The sequence below is a fragment of the Furipterus horrens genome, unplaced genomic scaffold (genome assembly GCF_987537825.1).
Source record: "Furipterus horrens unplaced genomic scaffold, mFurHor1.1.pri manual_scaffold_17, whole genome shotgun sequence".
NCBI classification, from domain to species: Eukaryota; Metazoa; Chordata; class Mammalia; order Chiroptera; family Furipteridae; genus Furipterus; species Furipterus horrens.
The window spans coordinates 109,180,095-109,193,319 of record NW_028327187.1 but is presented as its reverse complement, the minus strand read 5'-3'; the positions used below and the strand labels follow the sequence as shown (position 1 = coordinate 109,193,319).

Genomic DNA, 13,225 nt, shown 5'->3' with positions numbered 1-13,225 from the left:
GGCCTTGCTTGGACCACTCTAAGAAATTGTTCTAGACCTCTTCAATTTTATTTTAAATAGTGTCACTATCATATTTTTTTAAATCTATATCATCAGTGCAAGCTTGAATGGGATTAAGTGATAAATCTCTTTATTTTGATATAGAATAAACCATAGGATTAAAAGGGAGAAATAGTTTATACCACTATAGGACAGGTCTGGGTGAGTTTGTTCTCTGTTACTTCTGGTAAACTGGCATACTTTGATTATATCATGGCTGCTATGATGTATGCAATGATCAATATTTTTGACTTGAGTAACAAGACATATGATAATTGTTCCCTAAGTTTTCTAGAGACTCTCTATTTTGCTTTGTTTTGTCTTTTAGAGTCTCTAGTTATATGTTTAATTACTTTTAAAAAAAGAATCAGCAATGGGGGAAAAATGGGACAACTGTAATTGAAAAACCAAATAAATAAATAAAAAATAAATAAAAAAGAATCAGGAAACACAGTAAAAGCATGATTAAATTTTGAATGAATTCTAAAACTAAAAAAACTTTAAAAATAAATAAATAAATTTTGAATGAACTCTTAAGACCCAGATACAGCAAATATCTCAGAAAAAAAAAAATGTCATCAATGTTCCAGGAAAATGTTGGGTTAGATTATTTACACCAAACCTTCTGCTAAGGCAATAAAATATTTTTAAAAATAATTTTCTTACTCATATCAAATAATTGACAAGATAGAAAAAGAATCACTGGGCCAAAGGTGAAGCCAAAGCAGGAACTCAGGGAGGTAATATATGAGGGGGACCAAACAAACAAACAAACCCAGAATTATCTTCTGGAGGGTGGGCCCCTTGTAGTACAGGCCTCCCCCACTAGGTGAGTGTTCTAGGAACCCATCTGTCTCAGTGGGCCAGCTGGCGTTGTTGTGAGAGGCTGCGTTTGGCTTCAGTGAATTTTTTTTGAAGACTCAACACATTTGCCCATTTCATGATGGTTGATTTATGAGCACACCTGCCCACACCATGCTGAGTGTTCAGCAGTTTTTGACCCAAAATGACATGGCCACCATGTCCCACACACCCCCATTCACCTGATCTCACCCAGAGCGACTTCTTTTTTTGTTTCCCTAGATGAAAAAAAAGTCCTCAAAGGGAAACATTTTGCCAATGTGAAAGAGGTGAAACAAAAAATAGCAGAAGCACTAAAAGGCATCAAAATGGACAAGTTCAAAAATTGTTTTGAGCAGTGGAAAAAAGTCTCAATAGGTATATTGCATCAAGTAGAGAGTACTTTGAAGGTGACTGAAGTTTAATCATATAACAATAAATATACAATTTTTAACAAATAAATTCTGGGTTCTTTTTTTTTTTTTGGTCCCCTCTCATATGCAAAGGAGCTGCTTTTGCCTAAGGGTATGGGCCTACTAAGGCAAACTTGCTCCAGATATGAAACACAAAAGAAAAGTTAAAAAACATGGAGAGAAGAACATGTACTTTAATAAAATTCAAAGAGAAAAGAATGGGACAGAGTTAAAGCATGAAACGATAATAACTGAATGACCCCAAACTGGTGAAAAACACTGACTCATAGGTTCAGGAAGCCCAAAGAATCTCTGCAATAAATAAAAGAGATCTACATCTAGACACAAAACAGTGAAATTGAAAACCAAAGACAAAGAGAAAATCTTGAGTAGCCAGAGAAAACAATACAATTAACCTTCAAAGGAGCAGTTGTTAGACCTATAGCTAATTTCCTCAGAAGCAACAATGGAAGCCAAAAAACATACAAACAAAAACTGTTATATTGTTCATTATCTGCAAATCCTCACTGAAATAAATTCTAAAAGATATTTTCAGGCAAAAGCTGTAAGATCTGAGATGCAACAAGGAATAAAGAAGGAAGAAAGTGGTTTGTATGTGACTAGGCCTGTTCTTAACATTTTTAATATACAGGTCAAGAATTTTAAAGGAGATCCAGTTTGCCCTTATCCTTCCACTGAGGCTCCATCTCAAACTATAAGAGGATTTGTGCACATGTATAGACATCCCAGCCCATGTATCCAAACCCCCTCTCTCCTGCAAGCAGCTACCCCTTGGTCATCCTTTAGGTCTAGAGGTATGTACACCTGGCAGCATAGCCTTCCCTGGGGAAGAGGCCTATGCAGATCCTGAAAATAGGCACAGAATGTTTGGATAGGAAGTTACAGGGTACTGGGTTCCCACAGCATGATGTGGAAGCAAGAGTTAGGAGAGGAGGGAGGCAGGCTTCAGGTGGGAATGTCTTATTTGTGTCACAGACTCCTTGTCCTTTGGAGAGGGGTATGACTAGGGAAGGGCCAAAGAGAGGACCTGTAAAGCATGAGACATAGGCCAGAAATCCCAGTTGCCCAGAGCTAAGGGTGGCACTATATATTGATAAATCCAAATGGACTAACTATATAAAACATTAATAATAATAATATCTTGCATGGATAAATGAAACATGATAGAATAAAAATGACAGTTATATTACATATATATTATATAATATAGGAAATAATATATATCCATTAGGAGATGAAAAAATAAAACTAAAGTCCTCCAAGGTCCTTGTATTGTCTTAGAGGAGGCTAAAGGTATTGATTATCTTTAGGCACTAAAAAGTTCAGCAGACATAGTAATTTCTATAGTAGCTACCAAAAAATAGAAGTATATAACTTCCTAACCAGTGGAGGGGAGAAATGTTTTTTAGAATATTTAGTCAATCTGAAAGAAGGTAAGAAAGAGAAGAAAAAAAAGAATGGTTAGGAAAAACTACAGATGGTAAATTTAAACACAATACTAACTAATGATTCATTAATTATAAGCGAAAAATGATTCAATTCAAAAGCAAAGATTATCAGACAGGAAAAAAAATACAAAATCCAACAATGTGCTATTTACAAAGACACAACTAGAATGTAATGATACAGAAAGTTTGAAAGTAAAAGAATAGAAAAGACATGCAGTGCCAATACTAACCAAAAGAAAATTAATATGTTGATACTAATATCAGACAAATTATACTTTTTTCCTTTCTTAACAGGGATAGTTTTTTTTTAATTTTGTTGTTGTTCTATTACAGTTGTTCCAATTTTCCCCCTTTGCTCTCGTCTGCTCCCCCCACTCCTTGTTCCCACAGTCAATCCCCACCCCGTTGTCCATGTCCTTGAGTCATTTATACTAGTTCCTTGAGCTAGACCCTTCCCCTTCTTTCCCCCCTTCTCAAATTATACTTTAAAGCAAAAAACATTACCTATCAATCAAATGGTTCATTCATAAAAGGTTCAATTCAATAGGAAGACTGAACAAGTTTACATGTGAGTGCAACTAATAATATAGCTTCAAATACATAAAGCAGTATTTTTGACAGAACACAAGGAGAAATAGAACAAATTCACAATCATATTGAGAGATATTCATACATCTGTATCAGCAACAGATAAAATTCAAATAAGAAAGTCACCAAGGATACAGAATATTTCAATATTTAACCAACTTGACTTAAAGACCATAGAGTACATAATCATTTCAAGTGCACATGGCCTATTTATGAAAGCCAACCAGGCCAAAAAGAAGTCTCAAAAACGTTTTACAGAATTGGAAAAAGGAAAGGAGAGTGTTCTCTGACTACAACACAATTAAATTGTCATAACAAAAAGTTAAATTGTTATTTAACAAACAACTTATAGATCAAAGAAGAAGTCATAGCATATATTACAAAATATTTGACTTGATCAATAACAATACCACCATATATCAAGATGGGGATAGAGCTAAAGATCTTTAGAGTAAAAATTTATATTTTAAATATACATATTACAAAGAGAAAGGCTTAAAATTAGTAAGTTGAGCTCCTTCTCAAGAAGTTTGAAAAAGAACAGCAAAATAAACCCAAAAGAGAAAAAATAAAATAAAATAAATGCATGAAATAGTGATATAGAAAAAAAAAAACATAAAACAAAGTTTATTAACAAAGCCAAGGTTGTTCTTTGTAAAGACATTCTGGCAAAATTAAGAGGTGGAGGAGAAGGAAGAGTATAAACAAATAGTCAATAGAAAGAATTAAAAAAGCAAGATAACTGAAGATGCTATAAACATACAAATGATGAAAGGATTTTAGGGACAACTTTAATTATTAATGTTGAAAATCTAGATAGAAGTGGGCAAATTGTTAGAAAAAAATATAACTTATGAAGAAGAAATAATACTGGGTGAAAAAGGTAAAGAGATTAAGAAAAAAAATTACCCAATAGACACGGAGAGCAACATGGTGATTACCAGAGGGAAAGGGGGTGGGGGGAGAGAGAAGAGGGACTAGGGGGGTCATATGGTGATGGAAGGAGCCTTGACTTGGGGTGGTGAACACATAATATACAGATAATGTACTATAGCATTGTATACCTGAATCCTATATAATGTTATTAACCTATATGACCCCAATAACTTCAATTTAAAAATCTGGAAAATTGAAAAACATATTTTAAAAAAAGAAGAAATAATAAACCTGAATAGACACATAACTATCAAAATCTCAAGAATTTCCCCACAAAGAAAACTCCAGGCCCAGATGTTTTCACTGGTGATTCTATCAAATACTTAATAATAATTCCAGTCTCACAAGAACTCAAAGACTAGAGAAAGAGCATAGCCTAACTCATTTTTACTGGGCTAGCATAACCCTGAAGCCAAAACTTGACAAGGAAAGCCCTCACAGTTTAACCCATTTTATAAATCAAATAAGACTATTTTAAAAATTCTCTGGAATGCTTACAAAAATGTCTAGCAGGAATTTCGAATCTTGTAAATTGGTGTAATTTGAATAAATATAGGACAAAGGGAATTATTCAGAACTTCAGCAATAACATTTTTTGAGGATAAAGTCACCAAGAAATAAGGCCAGAAATGCTGTGGTAAGATAAATGGCATCCCATATGCAAAAGAAACCGCACAAAAACAAACAAATACACAAAACAATGTCCTAAAGATGACAGAAACTGGGTTAACTGGTAAGTGCGGAATGTGACCTCCCGAATGGCACCTTTGTGTGCCATTTATTATAACACAAAGTAAAGTCAATGGTGGACCAGGCAGCATGATTGTAATACGAAGCTTTCATGTCTCTAGAAACAAATAGAAGGAAAATTATTTGTTTAGTCTTTACAGTGCAAAATGATTTTCTTAATAAGCATTAAGTGCTTTCTAATGAAGAAAAACGTAGTTTTAATCAATAAAACAAGTGACTCAATATTAGTTGTGTAAGATTAGAAATAAATTATGCACTTAAAGAAATACTCATAAAACCTTGTGAAGGTTGTTCTATTTTTCAATCCCCTCACTCATCTCCAGATTTCTCCACTGCCCTACCTGCAACCTACCATCCTCTTGATTACCCATGTGTGAATTACCCAAGGCAGAATGAAAGCCTACTTTATCTCTCTCCCCTTACTCTTCAGGGTGTTCTCCCATAGTTCATAGTAAATATGTCCAACAACACAAACAAGCAGAATAGCATATGGTACAAAAGGATGAATGGTAGAACCATATGCCTGCCTTCAAATCCAAGCTTCACCACTTACAGTGTAACTCTGGCCTGTTCCTTAACCTCTCTGGACCTAAATTCTTCATCTGAAAAAATGGAGGTAATGATTAGATCTACTCATAAAGTTCCTGTAGAGATGAAACAAGGAAATACAACGAAGTTCTTATTATAGTCAATAATTGTTAGCTATTAATACAAACATAATTAGAAGACAACCTTTTAGTACACTCCTGGGGTAAATGTAAGTAGATTTTGGAATTATTTTCTGCATTCATTCATCTAATTTACAAATAGTTATTGAGGTTCTATTTCATGAAGGGTATTATGCTACAGACTCAAGATACGATAAACAAGACAGGTATCTCTCCTGTATGCAATAGCTTACAGCTCTGCTACTTAGATTAACTGGCCATTGATGTGGCCAAATAAATAATGATTTAAAAAAAAAAAAACTTAAAAGACATTTTCTCTTCATGGCCCATGAAACCCTTCTTGGCCTAAAAGCAAAACAAGGCACCAGGACACAATATCCTCTCCTATATAGACTTGGTCTCCGCCTCACCCTAACTCCCACAGCATGCAACCCCACCCACAGCAGGCACTCAGAAAAGCTTTTAAATTGATTTGGTCCAAAATCAGTTGCTGCACAATAATTCTATCAATATGTAGAGAAGAAAAATAGGAGACTCCTTAAAAGCATCTCAAGGTGTGGATCTGCACTGGGGGATGGGGCAGAATCACATGGTTTGTATCCTCAGATTACGTTTGAAAGGAAGTGAAGAACTAAGGGAAGCAAACCACCTACCAATATCTGTGCCCTTTCTTGCTTTTGTCATCACACCATGGCAACTCCTGCTTCAAATCCTAGCTTGGACATTTACTAGCTGTGTGATCCTGCACAGGTATTTTAACATTGTTTATAACAATAATTTATTAGCATGCATTATAATAACTATATATGTTTTTATAATCTAAATTATCAGATAATTATAATTTATAATTAATAAGTATCTGCACTGGTTATAAGATTTCTATTATTTATACCAGTGAAGTCCCAGAAATAACCACTATCTTTTTTAAAAAAATTTTTAGAGCATGTCTTTTTTAAACAATTATTTATTTATTTGTTTATTTATTTTTAATTTTTTTAGAGAGAGGGGAAAGGAGAAAGAGAGGGAGAGAAACATCACTGTGTGGTTGCCTCTCACTTGTGCCCCCTACTGGGGGCCTGATGTGCAACCTAATCATGTGCCCTGACTGGGAATTGAACCAGTGACACTTGGCTCGCAGGCCGACGCTCAATCCACTGAGCCACAGCAGCCAAGTCTTCAAATTTTTTTATTTAATAATTTTACAGAGAGAAAAGAAGAGGGGAGAAAGAGAGAGAGAGAAAGAACTGACTTCTTGTTCCATGTATTCACACATTCATTAGTTGTTTCTTGTATGTGCCCTGACCGGGGATCTTTGCTTATTGGGATGATGCTCTAACCAACTGAGCTACCCAGCCAGAGTACTTCTATTAAAGAATCTCAAAGGAAACAGGAAGTGTAAGTCAGTAGTTGCTTCAGAATTTCTATGTAGAAGGGAGTTGGGAGAAGAAATCTGGTTGGGAGGAGCCTTTGGAAGCTGCATGCACACAACACTTTAGCTAGGAGAGAGAAAACACTTCAATGGTTAGTTTCAAAACAGGAGACAAGCTGTTGGAAATAAGAAAGCCAGTCCAGGGAAAAAGAAAAGGGAAATAGTTAAACAAAATCCCAAAGAGCTCTACATAAATGATCACTGCACCATGTCATTTCAAAATCTGTACCCATTACTGGAAGTTATCCTGCCATTTGCAACAACATGGATGTAACTAGAGAGAATTATGCTTAGTGAAATAAGCCAGGCAACAAAAGAAAATACCATATGATATCACCTAATACAGGAAACTAAAGAGCAACACAAACAAACGAACTAAATAGGCAAAGACTAGAATAGTAGTCAGTAGGGGGGAGGGGGGAGGGAGAGAAGGGGGATAAGTAAGGGAAGGGTCTAGTCAAGGAACGTGTATGAATGACTCATGGACATGGACAACGGGGAGGGATATGATTGTGGGAGAAGGGGTGGGCTGGGTGGGGAGGGGAAGCAATGGGGGGAAAATGGGACAACTGTAATTGAAAAACCAATAAATAAATAAATAAATAAATAATTTAAAAAATGGATTACAGAGAAGAAATGGGTCAACAATAGAATCTCCAAGGAAAAGAAAATGTCTGAAGAAAAGAAGGCTCTAAGTGGGTGGGAGTGAGGAGTTCAAAACAAAACAAAACAGAATCCAGCAGTTAAAGGGATGGGGATTTGGAAGGGGGGGTAATTTGAAAGGAAAAAGCAACAACCAAATGTTCATTACTTCTACAGTATCACTTAGAAATAGCCTCACTCACCTGACAGTGAGGTCAGAAGAAAAGATGGGAAAACTCTGCATGAATCTGAAAATGAAAAAAGAAAAGAAAAAATAGATCAATGGATAGTGGCCTTTCTTGGCACCATAATACTTCAATACTACAGTCAGCCCATTGGGAAGAGGCTGTAGAGACCCCCCCTGTCCCTGCAATATACTAAGGCTTGAACTTGGCAGCAGGGTTACAAAAGAAGTGGAGGATGCAAACCCTGCTCTTAAGGAACATATTATCAATTGGAAAATAAGCCAAAGCCAGCGTGGGGGCTGACCTTGTTAATGTTTCAGTAGCATTGTATTACTGCCCAGTCTCAGGCTTCATTAACATCATAGGGACACTGGCCAATGAAGTGATGATATCTGGGGAGGGGTGGACCCTTATAGAAACCATGCTTCGTTGGATATTTCTTCATGTTTTTGTGACTTAACTTCCCTAGAACCTAAATTTCTTGATTTTAAGGACTGGGTCATTTATGTCTGTTGCACTTCCAAAGCCAGAGGCAGAATTCTTTCTCCGCAGAAGGACTAAATAAATAACCCTTTATTGGTTAAGTTTGGCTCAGAGTTAAGGCAGGGGCACTGGCAATGACAAGAATGAAGGACAAGACAGATACATGCTGGGGAAAGGAAATAGTGTGCCCACCCACAGCAGAAAGCATTGTTGACAATATAATTTTTATCTTTCAGAACACTCCATCATGCTTCAAAACCAAAACACTGGTAAAGCTATTAGCTCAAAAATGATAGTCACTTCATACAATGGTATCCTATCATGTGAAATATACACATAATGATTTTCAGCCATTATTTTTTAAAGTTTTTATTTTTTAAAGGGAGGAGGACGGAAAGGGAGAGAAATATCATTGTTTGTCTCTCACATGTCCCTAACCAGGGACCTGGCCCACAACCCAGGTGTGTGCCCCGAAGAAATCCAACCAGCGACCCTTCAGTTCACAGGCCAATGCTCAAGCCACTGAGCCACACCAGCCAGGGCTCAACTGTTTTTTCAGACATCAAGATATGGAAGCAGCCGAAGTGTCCACCAGTAGAGGAGTGGATAAAACAACTATGGGATATTTGCACAATGGAATACTATTCAGCCATAAAAAAGAAATATTTACCCCTTGCAACAGTATGGATGGATGTGGAAAACATGCTTAGTGACATGAGCCAGTTAGAGAAAGAAAAATATCATATGATTTCAGTCATATGTGGAATCTAATGAACAAACTGAACTAACAAGCAAAATAGAGACAGAGTCATACAGAGCAGATAACAGCTAACAGGGGGAGGGAAGTGGGTGGAGGGATTGAAAAAAAGGATAAAGGACTCATAGGCATGGACAACAGTGTGGTGATTGAGGGGGGAGGGGGGCATAAGGGGACTAGATGGTAATGAAAAAATACTATAAAAATAAATAAACACATTTAAACAAAAGAAAACAAAGATGTGCAAGAAGAAACAATCTATAGGGTGATCTTGGCAACAACTGACCTGGCATTAGTCAATAGACTGTTATGACAGAAGTTCAATGCTCAAGGAGGAATCCAGAATGTGAATTCAAAGAAGAAATAAGGAGTCATGGTGTGTTTCTATTGATCACAATGTGTTCTTTAAGAGGAAAAAAAAAAAAAGGAGTTCTTAATAAATTGAAGCCCAATTTGTCAGAGAAACTTCATTAAGTAATGATTAAAGAAGACAAAAATGAAGACCAAGTATGTTGTCCTGTCCTAGGATGAACAAATTACGAACACATGTCCCAGTGCTCAATGTGGAATGAATGTAGAATTAACAACTAAAAAATATTAAAATAATCAAACAAAGAAATAAATTGATTGTGACCTGAGTACAGAAATACTTTTACATTACATTTGTGTGAATAAGAAATTTCTGCATAGGAATTTTTAATGAAATTTCACAACTTAAGCACATTACCTCTTCCAAAACCCTTATTGATAACCATAAAAAAAAATACACACAATGGTTCTTAGTAATCCAGTTTATTAATAAACAACATGAGGCTCTCTTTGCTCCTTTGGAACCCTTTCAAGTGGGAAAACAGGGCAAGCAACAGTGAAACGTTTTGCCCACTGGATGAAAAAGTTCAAAAAGCCTAATAATATCCAAAGGTGGAGAGCATGTGGGGAAATGAGGCCTTGCATACACTATTGATATAAATGTAAACTTTGAGAGAATAATACTTTAGCTATGTTTTGAAGTTTTAAATACATATACTTTTTGATCCAGAGTTCTAAGTGCCACAGGTTGTCTTTATAGTAATATTGATGCATATACAAAAATTTATACAAACACTGTCATTGCAACTATGTGTGAGGGGGAAAGAAAGCCTAAGTATCCATCAGTAGATGTATAGTTAAATAAATGATTGTCTATCCACATTATGGAATATTATGCAATGCTTTAAAAAATAAAGTTGATCTATATGTATTGACACACAGAGATTGTCTATACATATAAGTCAAGTGAAAAAAATTTAAAACTTAAGTATATATGAGGATATGTTAAGCAAAGCTATATATCTGTATGCTTATTTATATGGCGACAAGTGTGAATGCCTTGAAGGAAATCCATCAAGCCTCCAAATGGAAGTGTGATGAGGGAAAGGACAAAGCCCAGTTGTTACTCCATGGAACACAGACACGTATTCATGTATTACTTATACAATTAAATACATTTCTTCTAGCAAAGAAAATCAGAACAAAGGGAGGGCCAAGCTATTCAGATTCTCCAAACAAAGCTCCTAAATCAAGCTCAGATGGAGGCTAACTGGGAGGCGATGCCATTACTTGCTCAGTTGGATGCCATCTCCCCTGGCCCTGCTTTAACCCAGTTAGAAAGACCCCATTGAAAGACCAAAAGGTTCTGCTGTCAGAGTCAAGAAATCAGCTTCCCATCCAGGGAGCAGGAATTTACTTGAGCAAGTTGTGGAAAAGCAATGATGTGAAAATGTCTCATGGATACAGAGGCCTAAACTTAATCAAAGAACTGCACATCCTTCAGCCTCCAGATACCTACCTCCTTGTCACTGTCACCACCACACACGCACCATCCTGTATCTCCTAGAAAAACTAAACAAGAATCAGGATCTGATCAGCACCGGCACTCCAGTAACAAAACATAGTGACTGCCAATGTTTGGGCTTCTTACATCATTGAAAGAAAAGGGCAAGTCAAAAAAAGAACTATATTGACTTACGTAAGACATGGCACAGAACAGAGAAGCTTCTCAGAGAAGAACAGCAAACTCACCAATTGCTAGGATTAACTGAAACCTCCCGCAGTTGCCAACTGCCCCAAACCATGAAATCATGGAGGCTGGAAATGCATCCAATTTCCTCTATTTACCAAGCTGGCTAAAACCCAGGGCAATACCAATGTGACCAGGAAAAAAAAAAAAAAAACAAGCTGACTATACAAGTGGTTTGGGCGAGAAGGAAATTAAATCTGTATATACTTAGAGCCCTCTCCAGTGCAGAGGAAGCTCTCAGAAAGGCTGCATCCAATAATCAGAACTCCTGCGCTCATCGGCTGCTTGGAGGCCCTCGGTGTCCCCCACAGGACCCACACATCCTGGGGATAATAAACAAAACAATGAGCAAAATACACAGGTAACAGAGGCCCCGGGTGGGTGTCCCTACTGCCTTGGGATAATGTGATGCTGGTTCCAGGATCAACCAAAAACAAAAGAAAAAAAACAAACCCAGTGACATCCAGCATCCTGGAGGGCTGGGCACTTCATTTAGAGCCAAATGATTAATTAGTGGCCTAGATTGAGAAGCAGGGTCGCTCTTAGTTCCTAGCAATAACATCGACAAAGAGGCCTTGAAAAATTGGGAATGGGAACAGAAATCAGCAAAGAGAAGCTTCTGTACATCAGTAGGACAAGCAAATTGCACAGATAGAAGTGATGGTGAAGGTTAGGCCTGTGGGCATATACAGGAGATGGTTGAGGATATGCAGATTCTTGACTGTACAGTGGTAGGTATGCCACTGAAAACAAAATAGAGTGGTTCTAGAACTTTGCGGTGGCCCTATTACTGATGAGGCCCTGCTTAACAGGACCTTTACCTGCACAGACTTGGTTTGTTCATTTCTGGATGCCACCATTCAAGAGGAGTTAAATTGTGAGATGGCTCTGGAAAACTCTAAAGCTAACTCATTCAACAAACACTTACTGAATGGCTACTATGTACCAGAAAAGGAGGATCACTCTGTATAATTGTGCCCTGCACAAGGGCACTTGGCCAAGGGACCCATTGCAGTCTGAATCCAGATTGCCAGGCTTTCTGGAAGTGTCATATGAACCAGCTGCGAGCTCCATCACAGGTATAATGACAGCGCCAAGGAAGGACACCTAATCCAGTGTAGGGAAATGGATCTAGGATCCTAAAGGATGTACAGACCCCTTTGTGTCAAGAAATGGGAAAGAACATTCCAAAGAGAGGAAACAGCCTAAACCAAGACTTAGAGCTAAAGACTGGCATTAAGTGGGCATGACTCAGAATGAGTTTCATGTTGCTGAAGCATAAAGAGCAAAACAGACTGGCCAGGAAGGACTGTGGAGATATGGAGCAGAAACCTGATGGAAAATATTAAAAATATAGTTTGTGAACAGGCTGGGGAAAATCCACATTGCATGTCCAGATGCAGGTTTCGGTGGATTATGAATAATATCCACTATCCAAGGCACTCACAGAAAGAAGATGGCAACTAGATGTTCTCTACCTCTACCATGAGCAGAGATGGTGTCTAAAAAGTGGTTTAAACCATAGTCTAAGGGATTTATTAAACAGCAGGAAGAATGTGCTGGTATTGATCATTGTTATATTGTAGAAGTGACTGAGAGAGCTTTTCAAGTTGCTTTCTGAAACATCTAAAAAGATGACCTCTTAGTCACTGGTGAGACTGTATGCTGAGGTAGAATGAACCAGGCCAGGGAAAGCAGCTGGTGAACCTCTTGAAATTGTTGGTACCATGCTCTTTTTCTGCAGCACTAAATGCTTTCTTTTCTCTCCTCCCCTTTCTCCTGTCTTCTCTTTCTCTCTTCCCTTCCTCTACACTTCTTCATCCTACACTCTCCATGTCTTCCTTCCCTCCCCGTACCTAGCTTGAGACTTGCCAAACATATTCCAGAGGCTAGAAGGTTGTTAGTTACCTCTTCCCAAAGCTGAAGAAAAGGGAACAATATTAAAAACCACATGGTGAAAAACCCAC

At 37.3% G+C, this 13,225-nt stretch overlaps 1 long non-coding RNA gene across 4 annotated transcripts in view; it reads left to right on the top strand.

Moving 5' to 3' along the window:
- The window catches only part of LOC149991802 (uncharacterized), a 209,597-nt gene that overhangs the window by 75,601 nt on the left and 120,771 nt on the right, over positions 1-13,225 (top strand). The gene's annotated exons all lie outside the window — the stretch shown is intronic.